Genomic DNA, 18,814 nt, shown 5'->3' with positions numbered 1-18,814 from the left:
TTCTTTGTTTTTGCATGCCTAGCTTTGAGGACTTGAGTTACTGGAACATGGCCCAAAAGGCATACGAAACACAACGTTAATAGTGGCGTCATCTGTAGGATCCATGTAGATTTTGCATGTACTCCATATGCTTGTGACAACCCGTTCTGAACAACTCAGAAGGGACATGGAGGAAGTTGCCATGGAGGCAAGACTGAAAGCTATGGAGGACTCGATAACAAAGTTGAACGACGATGTGCAAAAATTTTGCAAGGAAAATGAGGAGCTCAGAAAACCTAAACAAGGGGAAAATGAAGAGACAAAGCCTAGTAATAGCGAGCACATGGAGTCCTGAACCCTAGGATCGGGAGTGAATGTAAGGCCCAGTCTCTTCATCAAAGTGGCCCGGATCAGTGAGTGAAAATGGCCCAATCATTTTAGTGTCTAGTGAGAGTCCCGAACGACGTCGTTTTTGAGGTGAGTGTTTTCTTCTTCAACTTCCGTTTCTTTCCGCATTTTTCTGTTTCAGTTTCAGTTTCTCCCGCACCTCTCTCGCGCACGTCTCTCTTTTCTTTTCGGTTTCATCTTTATTTCCAGTTGTTGGCATTATTTTGAGGTTCCGAATCCCATGCCCTAGACTTCCTCATTGTTTCGGTTTCTCTCTTGCGCTGCATCTTATTCCAGTGAGTTGTCGTCTGCTGCATCTCTGTTTCTCTCCATTTTTATGTTTCTGTTCTTCCTCTGTAAGTCAGCGAGCAGTACCTCTCATTCCTCCATTTTTCGACTGGTAAGTGTTTCCTTCTCATCCCTTTAGGTTTCGGTTTCATATACTGAAACTGTGCAAATTCTGCTCTTTAGTTTTTGGTTTGATTTAATCTCTTTTTCTGCAGTTTCTGTTTTGGCCGTGAGGTTTGGGTTGCGTTTGTGTGTCTGGGTGTTGTGCGTGGTGAGTCTTCAGGTAAATCTCTCTCTTTGCTCTCAAGTCGATGCCTTCCCCGTACTTTATTTCTCTGGTTTTATGCAATTCCGACTTTGAATTATTCTAGGCGGTGCCGTTGTTTTCTTCCCCACTCCGAAACCCCACTTTGACGCTCATTTCTCTTACAGTCCACTTTGTTTCACTTCTGTCCGCATTGTGTTTAATCTCCTTGCTGTGGCTTGGCATTGAACTCTGTTGAGCGGGTAAGGAGGCCGTGAACCATACTTTTCATGGTGTAAACTATGTCTTTAATTGTTGGAGCGTGGGAAGGATTTCTTTTGTTTTTAATTAGAGGTGAGGGCTTTGTAATATGATAGTTTGGTTGTTGAAGAAGGATTTATATATTTTGTGTTTCTTTGTGCTGTTGGTTGGTATTTTCGAAAGATTGGTATTTTTTTTAATAGTGATGTTGACCTTGGAGAGTGTTTAGGATAAAAAGCAAAGACTAGTACATGGTTTTTGAGTGGGAGTGCGGGCTGTGCAATATTTTTAAGTGGTTGACTTAGTGTGTTAAATTGTGGGTTTTATTTAATTATTAGATGAGGTTATGCCTTTTGTCTTTTAATACTCGGTGTATATTTCTTTTGTTTTATGAATAGGTGACGAGACTAATAGAGGTCATTTTCAAGGCTTAGATAATACGCTACAAGAGTCAGGTAAGCGGGGTTCCTATGCTAGGCCTTACACGAATTATTTGAGATTGAAGTTGATTTTCTGAAAACTTTGCATATTTTTGTGGTGAAATGAGAACTTGGGAAAAACAAAACCAACATCGGTCGTTTATTTGCATACTCATGAAATCTGTACGAAAAAAGAGAAAAATATGTTCTGACATGCATTGTGTAGACATGAGCTAAATTCTGTCATGTGATTTCTGAAATCTGAAAAATGAGCGATTTTGAGAATATGAAAAGTCGTGTATTTATTTAGAAAGATGTTCTGACTTTTGTGTTCAGCCTGTGTAAACTGTCTGATTCTATTTTGGTACTCTGTATTATTTTGATATAACATATGAAAACCTTTGGCATGGTGTACTGGTTTTTGTATCTGACTCTGTCACTGCTTTGCTCTGCTCTGTTTGGGTTAGTACCAACTTCTCTGTCTCTGAGTGCACCCACTTTGGAAATGAAGTGGTTTTATTGTGGTCTTTCCTGTGTGCACACTCGGGGCTCTTAGAAGAATAAAGGAAAGATTTCACCTCTGTCTCTGCCTGGTTTGGCCACCGGGGTTAGCACAACCCTACCACGAGGGTGAAACATGGTCTCTGCTCTGTTTGATGCTCTGTTTTGATCTGATGATGATACTCAGTTTATGTTATGCCAAAGCACTATGGGTTTTTACTTGTCTTAAAACCATCGCTCTGTTACTCTTAAAAATATGTTCTGTTATGCATGATAACTCTGGAAAATATTTTGTTCTACATGCTATTCTTTATAAATGCTCATGTTTGCATGCTAGCATATGATTTCTGCTTACTGAGTTGTGATAACTCACCCCCTATCATGATAATATTTTTCAGATGATGTGGAAAGTCCAAATGAGGACATGGATTAGATTGGTGAACGTGTTTAAGTTGAGGAAATGTGGTTAGAAGAAGGACTTCTGATATTCTTAATTTTAATGTCTTTGAGTTTTAATTATATTTTCAGGCTTAGTAGGACCTATAGTTTTATCAGTTTGGTATGTTACTATTACCGGGAGATTGTGGACCCTTTGATATTTTTTTTATTATTGCATTTAAGATTGTGTGGAGTTTGTAATGAGATTATTGAGAAGATATGAGATTGATTTCATTTATGAAGTTTTTGGAGATTATTCTTTAGATGTGTTGGGAGACATGTTTATGAGTGACAGGTAGTAATTCTCCAAGCCACCCGGGTTTGGGGCGTTACAGTGAACGTGGAGGAGGAGAGGAAGAACATGCAAGACAAGCTCTGCAATGTCAAAGGGAAATACGAAGAGATTGCAAGGAAAGTGGGCACATCATCAACGGTGGGCCAACTACTCACAAGCACTAGTCTACCCTACACAGGAGAAGTGATGGATGTGATCTTGCCACCAAAGTTTAGGGTCCCCACCATGGAGATGTACAATGGAGGGAGGGACTCCCTTAAGCACTTGGAAACCTTCAGGGCCATATGACGTTGCATGGCTTCCCAGGAAAGGTGGCATGCAGGGCATTCCCGCTAACCCTAAAAGGGCCAACACGAGTATGGTTCAGGTCCATGGCGCTAGGTTCCATAGATAGTTTTGGCGAGTTGTCTAGACTATTTTTGACCCAGTTCATGTCAAGTCGAAGAAGGCAACGCCCAGCAACGTACATCCTCACCATTAAGCAAAGAGAGGAGAAAAGTCTGAAGGCGTACCTGTCCCAGTTCAACAGGGAGTGCATGACCACCGATGACTAGGATGAAAAGATAACCTTGGCGACACTTCTGGGAAGGCTCTGGCCACAATCCCAGTTCATGGTCGAGCTGGCGAGAAGGACTCCTTTAATGCCGACAATTTCATTAATGTTGAAGACACTTTTTGGTCCTTAACAGAGCCAAGGAAAAAGGAGCTAGAGCGAGCAGAGAGGAAGGCAAAGGCCCTAGTCCCCCACGAGAAGCCAGATTAGAGCTCCCATGACAAGAGAAACGAGGAAGCCCCGACGAGGGGACTAGGACCTCGATTCGACTGACCAACGTTTACATCCACGAGGCTGACACCTCCGTCGCCCGTGAAGACATTGATTGAGGTATTGTTCGCCGTTATTGCACCTACCACAGGTCCATCTTGCACAATACTGAACATTGCTTCTCCCAACAAGGGAGGAGGGAGCACGCGGAATGGATGAGGCAACCACCTGCCCGTAGGCTGGAGTAGGAAATGAGGGGAAGGTCGAGGGAGAGAAGCACGGACCAAGCCTACTGACACGGAAAGGAAGAAATCCCTCGACAACGACCACCAGCACGGGGGCTGTAGCAAGACCGCCCCCGCTCACCATCTCGAGAAGGGCCCCCACTTGGGGAAATCCAAACCATAGCGAGAGAATTCACAAGCAAGGGCGCTACCTCCTCCAGCAGAAAGGCACACACTAGGTAGGCTCAATACCACGTGGTGTACTCGGCATAGTACCACCCCGCTAAGTACCAAAGGGGCGAGCCGACCCTGGTCATCTCCTTTAGGGAGGCTAAGAAAGAAAGGGTCCTGTACCCCCACGATGATGCACTGGTGGTGACCATGTTAGTCGCCAACTTCACCATCCAGAGAATCCTCATCGATCATGGGAACTCTATGGACATCTTATTTTGAGAAGCCTTCACCAGGATGGAACTAGACACCGCCCGGCTGCATCCAGCCCCCATGCCGCTAAAGGGTTTTTATAGGGATATGGTTCATCCTATGGGAACCATCGCGCTGTCAGTCTTCAATCATGGTCGACTTCCTGGTAGTGAGGACCCCATCATCCTACAACGCTATCATTGGAAGGCACACCCTCAACAACTCAAGATGAAATTTTTGACTTCCAATGGAGTGGGAGAAATCTAAGGCAAACAGGTCCAGGTGAGAAAATGCTATGTTCAGGAATTGAAGTAGAAAGATGGTGAGGCCATCCCGAACGGCGCTTCCAGGAGAAAGTAGGGCATGCACTGCTTAAGGAGCCCTGGCACGCCTTAGTCTTTGACATGCCTTGCCAGGCTCGAGGAGGAGCGGGAGGATGCATGGGCCTAGAGGCAAAGGCAGAATAGGCGAAAGCTCCCCGGCTGAATGCTCCATCATCCCTTATTTTGTAATTCTCTATTTAAATACTATAAATTCTTGTTGTTTAATGAAAGACATGATTTTTCAGGACAGTGCACCACACCTACTTCAAACTTTTGCGTCGTCGACAAAATACCAACAAGAAGATCTCCAATTAACGTAATCTACAACAACAAATTATCATCAAATCAATGCCTACCTTACTGCAACTTACTCCGACCCCCACAACATTGAAGAGCAAATCAGCCACATCGTTGTTTGAAAATGTTACCTCACCCGCGGGGTACCAAAAGGACGAGTAAGCCAAAGGCTACTTCATCCTTCTTGTGACAGAGTGCGGGCCAGCCTTCAGTTGCTTGAAGACAAAGACTTACCTTCCTTGCGAGCTTCAACAGGTGGAAGTGGGTCCAGTCTCAAACTGCCCGAACAACGTACCTCCCTACGGATCAATGGGAGAGCTAGACAGAAGGCTGCTCTACCCCTCCCACAATGGAGAGCAGGTCCTACCCCCACGGCAGCCCGAACAACTTACCCCAACCTCCGCTACAATGAAAAGTGGGCTAAGCACTAGCCTAACTCAACACTTACCTTCCTTGCGATATCAGCAGGCGGGAGCGGGTCAAGTCTCAAACTGCCCAAACAATGTACCTCCTATGGGATCAAAGGGGAGAACTAGGTTGAAGGCCGTTCTACCCCTCCCATGATGAAAAATGGGTCCTCCCCCCCCCCAATGGTGGCCCAAACAACTTACCCTGACCCCTATTGCGACGAAGAACGGACCAGCTATATCGCTGTTTGAACTTACCTCCCCCACAGGGTACCAAATGGATGCGTGTAATGCCTAAGGTTGCTTTATCCCTCCCACGGCAAAGTCATGCCCCCCAGCTGCTTGAAAATGAAAACTTACCTTCCTCATAAACGTCAATAGACAGGAGTGGGTCTAGTTACAAACTGCCTAAAAACTTACCTCCCTGCAGGATTTAAAGGGATGAGTCACGCCAGAGTTTGCTCTACCCCTCCCGCAGAGGAGTGTTGGTCCAGCCCCAACCCCCCCACCCCGAGGGGCCAGAAGATTTACCCTGACCTTGGCTCCAAACAAAGAGTGGGTTCATTACCAGCCTGACCCAAATCTTATATTTCCCTACGATGTCAACGAGCGCGATTCGGTTCAGTCTCAAACTGCACGAACAAATTACCTCCCTGAGGGGTAACAGAGCGAGTTGAGCTAGAGCTCATTCAAACCCTCTCGCGGAGGAGAGTGGGTCCAGCGTTTCGGCTGCCCAAATACTTACCCTGACACCCATCATAGGGAAAGAGCAAACTAGCCCTATGACCGTCCAAAGAAGTTACCTCCTCAGGGAATCGAAGGGGCGAGTTTGACTTGAGGCATCCCGACCTCTCCCTGATGGAGTGTGGGCCTAGTCTTTCAACTATCCGACGTGAATAAAGTCTCCAACGATGAAACGTTGAAGCAATAAGTATGCCGCCTTGAAGGTCGACTATGCAATGTCAATGAGCAAGTTCAGTCACAAACTGCTCGAACAAATTACCTCCTCGCAGGGTAGCAGGGGCGAGTTGCAGTAAAGGCCGCTCGGACCCTACGATAAAGGAGAGTGGGCTTGACCTTTTGGCAGACTGACTACTTACCCCGACTCCCATTGCAATAAAGAATGAATCGGCTCCACAACCACCTCAAAGAAATTACCTCCTCAGGAGTTAAAGGGGCAGGTTGGCTTGAGGCATCGTGACCTCTCCCCGATGGAGTGTGGGCTGGGTCCTTCGACTGTCCAAACACTGCACTAAGGAACGCGGACGTCAACAGCATAGTAAAAAGCGGTAGCAGATCGCGTCATAGGCCAAAGGGCCCAGGTTTGCGAAGTCTAACTCCTACTGAGTTAAGGATGAAGTTATGATAGCCTTCTTATTTTTCAACTAAGAAATAAATATGCAATGTCAACGAGTGGGAGCGGGTCCAGTCCCAAACTGTCTGAACAACCTACCTCCCCCCGGACCAAGGAGACTGATCGAGCCATAGGCTGCCTTGTCCCCTTGCGTCGGAGAGCAGGACTAGCCCCACGGCTATCTGAATAACCTACCATAGCCCCCATTGTAGTAAAGAGCAGCCCATATTATTTAATTCGACTCCACGGCCATGGTGCTACTCAGAGAGACATAGAGTTACATATCAAAATAAAGTACAACAATGCAAAATGGAAGAACTGAAGGACTAGGCAAGATAAAGTGCATCTGAGAGACAGGCAGCAAAAAGGAGGAAATTGGCTTAAAGAAAAGGTGGAGAGACATCGGCCTTGTCAAACAATATCACTAAAGGCCCCAAGAGGTCAACTACCTAACAAGGGGGAATGAGGACAATACAAGCAGAGAATCGAAGGCCAAAGGGGTCGTCGGGAATAAGTTAGGCACTGGTAGGGTGGACTGTAAAGCTCTGGATGACAGCAATCCCTCCGCCTAACACAAAACCCATAATTTCCTGCATCAAAACCCCAAGTTGGCCGTAAATAAAAATAAATAAATAAAGAGAGAGAGAGAGAGAGAGAGAAGAAGGGGGGAAAGAAGAAGAAGGAAACATTGGAGAATATACAAAAAAACAAGCATCCTGACACAACAAAGTATAAGGCAGTTTTATTAATGATCAAGAATTACACACAAGCCACACGACAATGGCGCACAAGTACATACATTTACAAAAAGAAAGAAAAAGAAAAGAAAAATGAAACAGCGACAACGGCACAAAGGAGCTAGGGCGTAGGAGCATCGGCATCATGCTCGGAGACCTCGGCATCAGGAGCATCGACCTCAGGGACGTCGGGCTCAGGGTCACCGTGTTTGAAAACAGCAGGCTCGAACGTGGCCGGGATGACGAGACCCGTAAAGGTGTCAAGGATCAAGTCCATCCCTAGTGTGCAGCCAAATTCAAGGCTTCTTTGTCAATGGCAACATGGGAAAGGTCAAGGTCCCGCAAATACTTCTCAAAGGCCTACGAAAATGGTTGTGAACTCTCCAGAATGTGGTCCCACAATGACCTAAGGCCCTCAGCACACCCCTGTGCTCAAGCAGTATTACGAACACCCATGGCTAACTTCAGCTGGCTATCAAGGTTGAAGGCGAGGTCCTGCACTTGGGACAAGTCACTTCGAAGATCTACGACAAGTTGCTCCAAGCCCCCATCCCTTGGGCGACTTCCTTCGCCTTCTCCTTTAGCTCCTTTCGATAACGACTAAGCTTCTCAGTTTTCTTGCTACCCTTCTCCAGTGCAAGACGAACCCTCTTCAGCTCTTGCTCCAGTTGTTCCCTCTTATCCCCTTCATCGCGAGCATACCGTAGAGCAGTTCGGGTCATCGCACGAAGGGCCTAGTTTTCCTACTCAACGGCCTCTTGGTCGTCCACGATGAAGCCTGCCAAATGAGAGGAACTCTGACAATAAGAGAAGTCGACATGGAACGATCAATAAAAAGAATCTAGAAAACATCAAAAAAAAAAAAGAAGTAAAAATACAGGAAAAGAAGTTGCAAAACCTCGCGGAAGAAGTCAGATAAGCACTTGCCGACCTGGTTGATGTCTTCTGCACAACACCCCCTCCCCCTATTTCTAACTGGGCCAAAGGGGGGATGACCTCCACTGAACCCTCTTCATCGGGCGCTTGTGTGGTCGCCTTGGTTCGACGGGCTTCGTCAGCAACCTCCCCAGTTGCGAGGATCGGAGGCTAACCCTTGACGCTTTCTACGTGAGTCGAGACCGCCTCATTAGCAACTATTCCCGCCTGGACAAACAGATTTTCACACAGATTCACCAACCTTTGTTGACTACAACATCCAGAAGGAGCCCACCTTCTGCTTGGTGGTCCACCTCCACGACGCAATTACTAGAAGCAACAGTAACTACCCTCTTAGTAACGAAGTCCAAGCCTCCGAGAAACTCGGGCTCCTCTCCCCCCTTGACAAGAGATGGGTTGTCCCATCCCACAGCACCAGTCCTTCACCTTGCAGTATGGCAGTTCCAGATTAATAAGGGCATGCGTCGCCTTGAAACTGCAAATGTTCCCCTTATACCGTAAAACATTGTGGGTAAGGAGGAACTCACAGCCAGTGAGGTCTGCTCCAGATCCGACTCCAGCAAAGATCGCTGCCAGATGATGCTACAACAAATCAAAAGCCTCTAAGTGTTCAGGTGTAGCTGGGTTAGGGCCACCTAGACGATCCAGCAAATCACGAACGAGGTGAGGGAAAGACAGCCTCAAGCCACATGTAAACATGGCGGGAAAAAGAACAACTCTAGAAGAGTGACCCTCGGTTTTGATGGCACCCTCGTTTGGACTAGGGACCTCGAATACCACTATTTTCAGGACCTGGTAGGTAGGCCAGAGATGCTTGAATGCTAGGTGCTACCCAAGAAAGGTGTTTGCATAAAAATATATCTGCAAGTGCATAGAATTGTAACAACTAGTAAAGTGTTTTAAAGGCATAAAAATATATTTGCAAGTGCATAGAATCCTAACAACTAGTAAAGTGTTTTAAAGAAAACGGTTATCGAACCCAAATGGAATAATTATGCTATTGAGTATTGAAACTGACTAAATTAATTATTATTTAGAAAATTGAAAATTGAAAAATAATTTATCTAAATTAAACTGAAGAAAAGAATACTAAAATTAAGATTTTAAAAATAATAAGGATAGATCTAGAGTGTTTGACTTCACCTAGTAAATCTCACATAGTTTATTCTTCCTTGTTATAGAATCACAATTATTCCAAGTTGATGATAAAAATTCCTTAACTATTCAATATTTTCTCTTGAACAATACCAAAAATATCTCCAACTAATAACTCTATATCTCTTTGTAAATTTAACTAATTGAATACTCATTAAGTTTTTTAGATTTTTCTTGAAAATCACACTAGTCGCGGTAAAACATCTTTGCTTTTGCTCAACTAATAATGTTTAATTGTAAAGCTTTAATCACAAATCACCTCTCGGTCTCATTGCAATCCAAAAGATCGAACAATAATTAGCTAGAAAATTATAGACATTAAGAACAAAGAATAAACACTCAATCATGGAAATATTGAAAATATAATAACTTGGAATATAAACTGTTCGTTCAATGCTAGGTTATATCAAAACTCTAGAAAATAGAATTAGTTTATAATGGAATTGAAAATAAAAAGAATAAAACTGGTGTTCTTCGTTGAAGTCGGTTGATGAAACATGTGGCTCTCGCCTTTGCCCTCTAGTTCCACCTTCTCAAAAGAATACTTCAAGAATAAATTATAGCACTCTAAACTCAGACTCAAACTCTAAAACATAAAAACTCTCGTCTCTGATTCAGAACTCTCCAACTCAGACCAAGACTAAAACTAAAACTAAGATTAAGAACCAATACTACATATTCATCCCACAAGACGGGATTAAATAAATGTCAAAACTCAAATCCGGAAACAAAATAAATGCGGCTACAATCTAGCCTAAAAATCTGAAAAAATAGTTTCTAAAGATATATGTTAACATAAAAGGAATTATCCCAAGAATAACGAGATTATCTAAAATGGAAGATTCAGTGATATGCGGCTTGAATTGCGGAGTTCAGGAGGATTTGGTCACCAACATATTGATTGCGGAACTCGAATTTGCTGGCCAATAGCAGATTGATCCTTGTCGGAAAGAATTATCCCACCAAGTAGATGTCATGTGCGCTGAATATAACTGGCAGGTGTGGAGAATATAAATGAACAGGTGTGGAGGACACAAGGACCACACAACCCTCTCTTCGCCTACTGAGTGGAAAGACTCCCGACCAGGATGAAAGACTTCTCTCGCGTTTTCTAGTTGTTGCCCACAATGTAGTTCAGGTTGGTCTTTTAAGTAGGTCGTTTAGACTAGTCGCCTAGTCTAACCACCTAGAACCTTGTCGCCAAGTCTTCGTGCCTTTTGGCTGCGAGTCCCCTCACCTACCGAGATGTAAGTCTTCTGGCGTTTAGACGAGAGAATCTCTTTGCTGCCCACGGGACAAGGCTCCTCATCCAAATCTCATCGGCTTTCTTCAGATCTCGCTGCCTCTCACCCATATGGATCCTTAGTCTCTTCTTTTGTACTAAAATGCTCTCCTTTTACACTAAATCTTTTCATTCCTTCAAATCCAAGAAAATAAATAAAAATATGTAGAAATAAAATAAAATCAATAGTATTGAAGGGAAAATGACACTTTTCATAAATAAAAAAGTGATAAAAATCACATAAAAATAACACTTATCAAATACCTCCAAGCTAAAGCTTTGCTCACCCTCGAGCAAAGAAGAAAAGAAAAGACAATTAAAACAAGTATTGGTTTGATTCATAAAATTTATTACCTCAAAGATTGTCTAAAGCCTATAATTCAAAGGAATCATTTAAGATCAATTAAGTTTCAAAGTTAATTCAAAACTCAATTCCATTGCATTATTCATCCTCACATTCATGCATACCCATCATTCTCACTTCATCATGAGCTCCCCTGATAGTTTTATGTAAACAAGTAAATAAATAATAGATCTCTAAAGACTTCATAGGCTTGCTTTTCAAATTACTCTCTACTAACGTAGAACATAAACTATCACCACGGATCAATAGGTCTTTATTAAGCTTGTAATGTAATGCTAGAGTGAGGGCTACAAAGCAAAGGTAGGATTCAAACAAAGCAAGAGAACTTAAATTTGAACACTAACGGAATAAATAGAGCATTCTCACTTCTATTACAAACATCTCTTCTCAATCTTTGTAAATCTTTCAACATACCTTTTTTTATTGCACTTTCAAGTATATCTCTCTTTACCACTTTATTCGGTAGGTAAAACATTTTTTTTTTTTGGAAATATTTCATACTTTTTCAACTGCCTTTGTGGATAACTCTCGTAGGCCTTTCATTGTTTGTCACACAGTAGACGAGTTGACTTTTCACACCCCCAAACTTATGATTTTGATAATATTACTATAATTACTTTACTTGTAGACCTTCTACCTCTCTTGCCTTTCATGCTCTTGTGAATCTGTGATTTTGTGTAAACTTAGTTATCTTAAAAGGTAAGGATATCAGTGTTTAAGCTCAAATAGAGTAGGAAATATGAGATTTACAAGAAAGAAAAATATAAGGGAAAAATATATTTCAATAAAGCTCAAAGGGACGACTAGAGATAAAGAGAATAAACATGTAAGCTTGAAAGGCTCAATGGGTCCAAAGAATGCCTTAATCATTTCCCCAGTAATAGTGTAATCAAACAAGTTCTAGAGTAAGTTGAGACCATACAAATTCACATAAAATTTCTCTAGGTACTTAAAAACAATTAATGATCATAAGAGACATTCATTGAAGATAGGAAATATCAAATTAAGTAAGATTAAGTAAAGAATTAACAACTAGACTTAAGCAATGAGAATTTTTCCTAAAAATTATAATCAATTTCAATCATATTATTATCATAGGGTTTTTTATTCATCAAACCATATTTTTTTTATCATCATCATCATCATCATCATCATTATTATTTTAATATTATTATTTTTTGAATAAAATAACATCATTTGCCCCCCAAACTTAAATATCACATTATCCTTAATGGGAAAAAAGGAAGAAAAGTTAAGCAAAGAATGAGAAAAGGTAAGAGATGCTCCCCTAATTTTTTTTTTCTGGTCTTTTAATTGAATATTTTCCTTGAAGGTGCAGCCGTGTACTCCTTAGAGATCTCCCCAGCCTCTTCGTTCCTTAAATTTGATGGAAGCAGTTTGAGTTCAAGTTTGGGTAGTTCCTTACATGGTAGCTTTGGGAATTTAGCTCCATAAGTCTTATAAGCCATGACCACGTCTCTGTCGCTTATTTGAAAACAAGAATGTACCTCAGAATGGAATTTCGTAGATTTAAATACGTTATAAGTGACCTGCTCCTCACCGACCCTCAAAATGAGTTTCCTTTTCTGGACATCATTTAAAGTTCTCCCCGTCGCAAGGAAATGTTGGTCTAGTATCAAAGAGATCTCCTCGTCCTTTTCCATATCGAGTATAATAAAGTCGGTTGAAAAGATGAACTTATCAACTTTCACCAATACGTCCTCAATGAATCATCTCGAGTATTTAATGGATTTGTTCACCAACTGTAGAGAGATAATGGTTGGCTTTGCTTCTCTAAGACCTAGTTCCTTAAGCGGCATCTTTTTTTGTACAATTGCACTGCTCTCATCGGTCACTAACTATAGAGAGATGGTGGTTGACTTTACTTCTCCAAGACCTAGTTCCTTAGGCGAAGCTTCTTTTGTACAACTGCACTGCTCTCCTTGGTCACCAACTATAGAGAGAACTGATTATCAATCTTATTTTTTCTTAATCTCTGTGAAAAAGAATTAGTGGATTATAAATTAAAGGAGAATAAGTTTTAGAAATAAACTGCCTAAATTCTTGGGTTTTGCAGCCCCTTCATTCTCTCTAGTCTTTTCAACTTGCTAGTCGGTCGCCTCCCGACACCTCGTACTCGGTTTCCTTCTGCTCAAAATCCACATTTTCAGTAGCTTCTTCATCTCACTCGGTATTTACCGACTGTGGCTGGTCATATGTCCACCCACTTCTCAACGTTATGGCTTTGATATGTTCCTTCGGATTGGTCACAGTGTTACTCGGTAAAATCTCTGTTGTCCTCTCTGTAAGCATGTTTGAGAGCTGACCGATTTGTGCCTCTAGACTTCGGATTGAAGCCGAGTTGTTTTGGATCACCATATCAGTCTTTTGCATGTACTGCATGATCATATCTTCAAGTCTCAGGTTCTTCTCTTGCTGTGGAAACTGTTGAGGTGGTCTAGCCAGCACTTGGTTATTGTTCCATGAAAAATTAGGGTGATTTCTCCATCCTGGATTGAACCTGTTTGAATAAGGATTATTTTGACGTTGGAAATTGGACACGTAATGGGCTTGTTCATAACTCGGTTGGGCAAAAGGATTCCCCACTTGGCAATCTACACTTGAATGATTTCCTGCACAATGATCACAAACAACATTAGTTTGAATAGCATTAACGTTCATTTTATCTATTTGTTTGGATAGATTTGTCAATTGAGCCTCAATTGTGAACATAGTATAATCTCTGAACACGTTGTACTCCTAGTCGGCCATATTAAATTTGGAGGCAGCGACCTTTTTCTTCTTCTCTTATTGATCCGACGTAAGGTTCTTTAAATCTCGGGATCGAAAAGTGTATGCTCTAATGATTTAGATTGGGACATGCACTTCTAATTCCTGAAAAGAAAATTCAAACTGAGATCTAATTTAAACCCATTTTTTAATATAAATAAAATAAAATAAAATAAAATCTAAAGTAGTAAAAATCTAACTGGTATCAATATTAATCACAAATAACTATTCCTAACAATGGCGCCAAAAACTTGTTCGCATAAAAATATATTTGCAAGTGCACAAAATCGTAACAAGTAGTAAAATGTTTTAAAGAAAACGGTTATCGAACCCACAAGGAATATTTATGCTATTGAGTATTGAAATTGACTAAATTAATTACTACTTGAAAAACTGAAATTTGAAGAATTGTTTATCTAAATTAAACTGAAGAAAATAATATTAAAATTAAGATTTTAAAAATAATAAGAATAGATCTAGAGCTTTTGATTTCACCTAGCAAATCTCATACAGTTTATTCTTCCTTGTTATAGAATCTCAATTATCCCAAGTTGATGATAAAAATCCCTTAACTATTCAATATTTTCTCCCAAACAATACCAAAAATATCTTCAACTAATAACTCTATATCTCTATGTAAATTTAACTAATTGAAAACTTATTAAGTTATTTGGATTTTTCTTGAAAATCACACTAATTGCAGTAAAGCATCTCTGCTTTCGCTCAACTAATGGTGTTTAATCCTAGAGTTTTAATCACAAATCACCTATCAGTCTTATTGCAATTCAAAAGATCGAACAATAGTTAGTTAGAAAATTATAGGCATTAAGAACAAGGAATAAACACTTAATCATGGAAATATTAAAAATAAAATAAATTGAAATATAAACTATGTTTAATGCTAGGCTACATCAAAATTCTAGAAAATAGAATTAGTTCATAATAGAATTGAAAATAAAAAGAGTAAAACTAGTGTTCTTTATTGAAGTCGGTTGATAAGCATGCGACTCTCGCCTCTGCCCTCCAGTTCTACCTTCTCAAAAGAACACTTCAAGAATAAATTGTGGAACTCTAAACTCAGACTTAAACTCTAAAACATAAAAACTCTCGACTCTGATTCAGAACTCTCAAACTTAGACCAAGAGTAAAACTAAAACTAAGATTAAGAACCATGACTACCTATTCATCCCACAAGATGAGATTAAATAGATGTCAAAACTCAAATTCGGAAACAAAATAAAAGCACCTACAATCTAGCCTAAAAATCTGAAAAATAGTTTCTAAAGATAAATGTTAACATAAAAGAAATAATCCCAAGAATAATAGGATTATCTAAAATGGAAGATTCAGTTATATGTGGCTTGAATTGTGGAGTTCAAGAGGATTTGGTCGCCAACATATTGATTGCGGAACTCAGATTTGGTGGTCAGTAGCAGATTGATCATGGTCAGGTGGAATTATCCCACCAAGTAGATGTCGTGTGCGTTGAATATAACTAACGGGTGTGGAGGTCACAAGGACTACACGACCCTCTCCTCACCTACCGAGTAGAAAGACTCCCGATCGGGATGAAAGACTCATCTCGCCTTTTCTAGTTGTTGTCCATGATGTTGTTTAGTTTTGTCTTTTAAGTTGGTCGTTAAAACGAGTAGCCCAATCTAACCACCTAGAGTCTTGCGCCAAGTTTTCGCGTCTTCTGGTCGTGAGTCTCTTCACCTACCGAGAGGTAAGTCTTCTTGCCTTTGGCGGGAGAAATTTCTTTGCTGCCCACGGGACAAGGCTCCTCGCCCAAATCTCATTGACTCTCTTCAGATATCGCTGCCTCTCATCGGTCTAGATCCATAGTCTCTTCTTTTATACCAAAATGTTCTCATTTTGCACTAAATCTTCTTATTCCTTCAAATCCAAGAAAATAAATAAAAATATGTAGAAATAAAATAAAATCAATAGTATTGAAGGGAAAATGACACTTTTCATAAATAAAAAAGTGATAAAAATCACATAAATATAACACTTATCAAAGGGCGGTTCTGCATTACTAACTTCTGGTGTGTCTACCCTGTCGAAAGCCGTGGATTGGGCAGTCTTATCAGGGGCCATTGATGAAAAGGAAGAAAGTAACAGAGAAAGAAGAAATGAGTCTAAGGGAGAAAGATTAGAAGTTAAAAGAAAAGAAGGGCAAGACTATTATGGTGCGGATAAAGAAGACAAGACAATGGCCCAATCATGCTTATAAAGGAAGAAGGTAGCGATTAATCTCCCACGCCCTGTGGCAGAAGGAAGGAGTATGAGACACTTTGAATCTCAAAAAATATACACCATGAAACAACATGAAGGCGAAGAGCCACCTGACGCCCCTAATACTGACACAACTGAAAGGACGCAATCAAATACAAGCATAGTTATCAGAAGATGTGCCAACAAAGGCAGAAAGGGAATTGTTACTAGGGTTGCCAAGCAAGAAGGAACCACCTTAGACTTTGCAGCCAAACACACATCATCAGGGTGACCCCAGCCTCGACATCAGGGCAAGTTTAAGATTAAAAAGAATTTCTACCTTACGAGTTCGATGAGAATTGGCAGAGTAATTGTAAGGGGTTTTTCCCTCCTTTTTAGTGGGCTTGAGAGGAACAACTAAGAGAATAAAAAAAGAAGGCTCAGTCCAGAATAAATAGGCCCTTCGGCCCGACTTGTAGGTAGACTCCCTTGGACGCAACCCCCATGTGGGAGCATATTGCAAGGGGATGGGACTCGCCATCCTGGAGATCCTTTGAACAGCGTCCAACCCTTGAGTACCTGTCCACGTGAACCAGCAGGAAGTAAGGGGGACCCTCGATCCTTTGACAAGGTGACATCGACAGATCACTGAGGACACTAGCAGGGTAAGATAAATTGGGGAACCACGCCACATTAATGGCATCACAACCCGAGCTACATGTCACATTAATGACGTTGTCACAAATGCATGCCGCATTAAAGAACTCTGACAAAAAGAACAGTAAAGAGGACATGGACTCCACGGGGGCAGGCACGTTATGTCCCCCCTCCTAGACTCTCGGTATAAATAACAATTTTTAGGTACTAGAAAGCTCTCTGGTCTCTAGACTTTCATTATTTACAAACTTCTAAAATACTCTACTAACTTTGGCATTGGAGACTCCCTGACCCCAAGGCCGCTCTCTCCCAGTTTCGTTCTTCTTCTTTTTTGAAGGCTCAACTTTGAAGACCTGAGTTGTTGGAATCTGGCCCAAAGACGTACTAAACACAACGTTAAAAGAGAGAATTACAAGAGGCCCATCAGTTTCTTCCTTGTCTGTTCACTTAGGGCCATTGCTACGCTTTGGTGAAAAAGGAACCAAGAAAGAGAAAAAACAAAAGAGAGGCTCGTGCGCGATGAATACAAGTGGGAAGAGCAATTTTTTACGCCCAAAATAAGATTTAGTTAGCAACTTAGAGTACTAATAGTGAACTAGGCATATTCAAATTTTGGTCAAACTTTAGCTAGTTTACTTAAAAGATATCTACATCAAACTAGGCAAGTATACAGTAATCTTAACCATCATGAGTTTAGCTAGCCAAATCTAGCTTGCCCAAATCCTTGGCCAAATTATGTTTTGGCCATAAAATATTCTTCTTGCTGGAATTCACTCACTCCTGCGCGAAGCCTCCTTCTCCACAAAATGGGTTCCTTATTCTGTGAAAACACAACACCATCATTGCCCAAGGTCACAGATTGAACACAGAACCAACTTTGCACGAAGTCAAGTGGGATCCTTTCTTCTGTCACCGTCGCCGCCGAACGCCTTCTAGTAAGACCCTTCATCGCCGAACGCTGTTTTTTTTCTTTGTCGATTCATTTGCCTCAGGACCTAGATTTCTGTATATTACTCTTTTTTTCTTTTCCATTTCGTTGTTTGGTTGCAATGCTTCAAGTTCTTTTCCATTTCTTTGTCAATTTTGGGTTCACTTCAAGTTCCGCCAAACACCTTCCATTTCTTTGTCGATTTTGGGTTGAGTACTTCAAGTTCTAGATTTTGGTCATTTTGGTTCAGTAAGATAGTACTATATTTTGGTTTCCAATTGTTGAGTTGTGGTTTTTTTTGTTCCAGTTTCTGGTGATATAGATCATAGAAGTCTTTTATATGTAAAATGAAAAGAAAGAAGGAAGTTTTATCTGATTTGAGGGTTTTTTTTCCCTTCATTTATTATTGAGGATTCAAATCTTATACCATTCGGTTGTCCTAGAGTAAGTTTAATATTTTAATAGAATTAAAATAAAAAAAGTCAAAATTAATATTTTAATAGAATAATAATAGATTTAAAAAGTTTATTATTTGGTATTGTTGAAAAGTGACTAGCTAAATTTATAAAAACAAATTTCCTAGTCAAAATTTGGCCAAACTTTAACTAGGCTAGTGCTCTTAGGCTGGCCAAATTTGGCTAGTGAAAATAAATTTGGTTAAAAACATTGTATACATATTGAGTCTGTTGTAGTTAGTTTTTATGCAATCTATCTAAATTTTGGCCAAAATTTAATTAGGTTGATTCCATTACTAATACTCTAAGTCCTAACCTGCCATCTTTACTTTGGCTAAAGGCGAGATAAAAGTGGAGACGCTTATTGTGCACAGCTAATACTTGGGCATGATGATAATAAGCTTTATTGTTACTATATTTCTTTTCAAGAGAAGTGATATTTATAATAATAGAATATATAAATATCGTGCATTCTTTTAAAAAAAATATAAGATTAATATAAAAATATAATTTTAAAATAATGAATCTCATTTTCTTTATTTTTTTTTTAAAAATACACGTTATTTAGATAATCAAGTAATTATATTTAATATTACTCTTATTATTTTAATGGAAATGTCAGTATCTTCTTGTGATTTTGAAAAAGTAGAAAATGTTAAATGGTTTATCAATAAAAGAAAAATTGTTTTC

General features: G+C 40.4%; 1 long non-coding RNA gene across 1 annotated transcript; it reads left to right on the top strand.

The window, feature by feature from the left end:
• The first annotated feature begins 419 nt into the window (after positions 1-419).
• Positions 420-2,771, top strand: LOC121250219. The gene is made up of 5 exons (XR_005937733.1): positions 420-766; positions 870-937; positions 1,026-1,191; positions 1,558-1,614; positions 2,478-2,771. It is a non-coding gene; the product is annotated as an uncharacterized LOC121250219 (long non-coding RNA).
• The last annotated feature ends 16,043 nt before the right edge of the window (positions 2,772-18,814 follow it).

This window comes from Juglans microcarpa x Juglans regia, chromosome 2D, assembly GCF_004785595.1.
Source record: "Juglans microcarpa x Juglans regia isolate MS1-56 chromosome 2D, Jm3101_v1.0, whole genome shotgun sequence".
Lineage (NCBI taxonomy): Eukaryota > Viridiplantae > Streptophyta > Magnoliopsida > Fagales > Juglandaceae > Juglans > Juglans microcarpa x Juglans regia.
Note: the sequence above shows the minus strand (reverse complement) of the source record. Positions and strands in the feature narration are given on the sequence as shown.